Consider the following 4,028-nt stretch of genomic DNA (forward strand, 5'->3'; position numbering starts at 1 on the left):
CCTCTCGTGGGGTTTCCTCCTCCTGTTGCTTAGGCTGCTTGAAAAAATTACTCCTCTGATTTTAGATATTTTTTTTTTTAATTCCAGCCTAATACATTCATTCATGCTAATGACATAATTTAGTTTAAATAGTTTTTTCTCCTTCTAGTTGTTTACCCCTGTGGTGTTTACATAAACTAGTCATGTCTGCTTTCAGCCTTCCTGTTGCTGAAGGCTGAAATAAAACTAAATACAACAAACTGCTTACATCTCCTCATCTAAGGCAGACCCTCCGTTCCTCTGCTATATCCTCATAGCAGACTCCTACCCCCATCCTGGATCTGCCTTTAAGTTCTTCCTTGCATGGCAAGGTGCCTAGGTGAAAGCGGATGTGGTTGGCTCTTTATAGTTTGGTTAAATCTGCAGTAACTACAACAAAATTTTTTTTTCCCCCCAGGTCTTTCATGGAGGTATGGCCTACAGGGATGAGCGTGTTTGCTGGGAAGGTAACCTCATATTCAAACTGCCCTGATTGGGTCAATGGTATCTCACTGATTGAGTCCAGAAGAACTATAATGCCAGTATTAAAACCTGAGGGACCTGCCATTTAGAAGACAAGGTTTCCTAGTCTGTTCAATAGATATGGAAATTGTAAGGGTGAGCACCACAATCAGCAACAGACTGGGATGCTGCAGCATTTCCAGAAGCAGGGTGTTGTGCAAATCACACTGGGTGCTAAGGAAGAGTCCTGAAAACCTGCCCCATCAGTCTATGGCTTTGAGACAAGTTGCCAGTGCTGTTACCTGGCTGTGGGTGCTCTCATCCCCATGTGGACTGCTATTTCAGGGTTTTCTCCTTGAATCAGAGTGTAATCCTTTCCACACATTCATGCAGAGATATTTGCGATATAGTGATATTGGCCAGAAGCTTTTGATTATGAGCTGCTGTGCCTGTCTTCAGCATGGAGATGACCTTTGTCAGCTGCCAGGGCTGCTGTGTTTGTAAAAGGCTCACCTATTTGAAAGAAATGGGCAGTTGGTGATAGGTCATCAAGATTTTCAAGGCTTTCTGGGAAGATGACATCTAAGTATGTGGTGCTGGCAGCTGGCAGACATGGGGAGCACTAAGGCCACATTCACATCAGTTTTAGTGCACAGTGTCTTTGCATTCAGCCTTTCTGGGAAGCCAGAAGGTCTCACTGAAGCTGTTGCATTACTGGATTTTATGGTAATGCTCTTTTCAGGCCTTGGAGTTCAGGAAAAGCAGGTAGTGATTGCACCGTCTCCAAGAGATAACAATCTCCCTGGGAAAAGTTTTGCACCAAGGCAGTGGAGAAGTCTCCAGTGGTTGGATGTGCGTGGATGATATGTAGGCTGTGCATAGACCTCCCTGTGGATACTGTGGAGCTCCCTGTACCTGGCAGACAGGTACATATAGCATTACTGAAGAATGTCTCTGTCCTCCAGTCATGAGGGAAACTCGGCTTCTCTGCATTTGAAAGAGATACCTTGGTCCATGGCCACTGCAAAGTGTGGGTGAACTTATCAGCATTTCTCATCCTCTCTCTTTTTTATTTTTTACTAGCTATTTGGTGTGAATCATTTTCTCCTGCGGTTTGCATTTGATTTTCCCCAAAATGCCTGTTTGGCTTTCACAGAGATGTCAGCAGAAGGACTGGGAGACCAGCAGGTGGGTTTCCTCCCACCAAAACATCCACAGTGGAGCTGCCTCCTGCTGAGCAAGGTGCTCAGCCCCCGTTTGCACAGTTTATGGATTTTAGTGTGTGATTTATCTGACTGTACATAGGTGTGTAGTTCAGGGTCTGTAGGAAAGCTGTGGGTTGAGCGAGGAGGCAGCTCAGGGACATGGTGCAAGAAGATACTGCAGCAGTAGGGTAATGGTGTAGGCTGGTGCTGCCAAGCAGAAGCCTTCCACAGCTGCAGTCACCCTTTCTCTAGGATGCAAGCAAAACATTTCATATTTGTTTTTAAAACATTATTGTTAAAACCACAATATCTTTTTTGGAATAAGGGATTGAGCGTATTCATTATGGGAGAACTGGAAAATAGATAGATTTGGGTGATTTTTCCCCACTCTGAATTCTGCAGTCCTACTGATTTTATTAGTTATTTTTCCTCTGGGTTGAGGCTACAAGGCTGCCATTTGATCCTTTTGTATGTTAGATTTTCACATTAGCCTAAATTGTATTTCTAAATCTAAAAACTCTTTAAACATGGGAACATTTTCACTGGCTCTTGCTCAAACTTTCCCTCCCTGGATTAAATTATTTATTGGTTGTTTCCCACATGACTTAAGAAATGGATTATTTGAGGCATATGTGGCCTTCACTAGAACTGAACTAGAGGCAGAAACGCAGCTCTGCTAACATGGTCCTTGGATTGAGGGAATGACCGTGGGCACCTCGATGATCCAGGCTGCTGGGCCACAAAGTTCAATGTTGTTTATATTAGAATAAAAGATTTCTCTGTCCAGCTTGATGCAACCCTTGGAGGGAGATGCAGGAATGAAAAGCAGGCCAGAGAAATGCACGGCATCTAGGATGTTTTTTAAAACTAGAAATGGTATTCTGAAGTTTTCAGAAACCTATGAAAACCAAGTTTTCTAGGATATACAGGAAGATACCTTTAAATCTCCCTAAACAAAGCAATAAAAGACTGTCTAGATCTGGATTAGGGCAGGTCACGACTTTAAAGAGCAAGAGTTCTTCCTGAGTAAAACCATAAGTGGACCAGCCTTGTTACAGTCCCTGTGACAGAGCTACACAACCTTTCCTGCATCTCTGAACGCATGTGTAGCATTTCCATTTCACAGGTCGACAAAGATGAAGAGGCAGCCTTCCTCCCTCCCACTTACATGGGCTTCAGGATATGGATATAAACAACTTTGCCCTCTTCGCCCCTCCTGTCAAGCTCTATCTCTGAAAAGCCCTCTGAATCACCTGTCAGAGAAAAAGGTGATGGATGATTTGTACAAAGGGATTTAGCTAGGACAGGGTCCAAGTCGACTGTTAAAAGTGATCTTTGCATCAGGCCCATGTTTAACAAGAAGCATCAGTATTTTTGGTGTTATGCATTGCAGCAGGGTTACTGGAGAGAGGAGTTTTTACATTAAGTACCGTGTAGATTAAGAATTCAGCAAAACATATCCTGAACATTTGCCATTTTTGCATAGAGATGAAAGACATTAAGTTTTCAAAGGATCATTTCCATCACTACAAGGCTCAACTAAGCTGAAACCATGAGCCTGACTGCAGAAGTGAAATTGAACCACAAAGATCTTTTTGGATACTGCTCAGCAGTGTCATATGAAAGCAAAATAAAGAGAGAAGCTGGAATGAGGGACAGGGTAAATAGACGTATAGCCACAACAGTCTAGAAACAAATTCACTTTTAGTAAAACACGTCTGTCCATTTTCCAGTATCTTGGGTTACAATAACAATAACTTGTGCTAGTTTATTAGGTTGTAGATTAATGGGAACCCTGCTGACTTCTGTTTCTTTAGCCTTACTGTGATGTATACAGAGGAAAGCTAGGAAATTCCTGCAGGTCATTTCTCTTGTGGAGAATACACATCAACCCATCAAAGCTGTAATGTGCTCGCTGTTTTGGGAAAACAGAGCTGTGAGGAAACAGGCTGAAGAGAGGCGTCCAAAGCGCCATGTCCCTCCTGGCACCCAGTGCCCACCTCCAGAAGACAAAAATGTTTCAGGTTTTCAGCCTTCTTTTCCTCAAATGGAAAAGGCCCTTTTCAAATTCGGAAATATCCTTTTACGTCACTGGTTTGGATCGTTTTGATGGAACAAAATAGGAAGTCTATTTGAAAATGGGAAATGTGCAAAGGCAGAGTATGAAATCTCATAAATCTGGACTGCAATTCATTGAACTCAAGATGCAAAATAGGTTAATTCCTAGCTTTTTCTTTTTTCTTAAAAATTATAACTTTCCAGCCCCCCAGCAGAAGTCTGAAGAAGATCAATGTTACTATTCCTCTACAAACTGTATTTATAATTTTTTCAGCCAGCTCTGTC

Source organism: Pygoscelis adeliae, unplaced genomic scaffold (assembly GCF_000699105.1).
Source record: "Pygoscelis adeliae isolate BGI_AS28 unplaced genomic scaffold, ASM69910v1 Scaffold436, whole genome shotgun sequence".
Lineage (NCBI taxonomy): Eukaryota > Metazoa > Chordata > Aves > Sphenisciformes > Spheniscidae > Pygoscelis > Pygoscelis adeliae.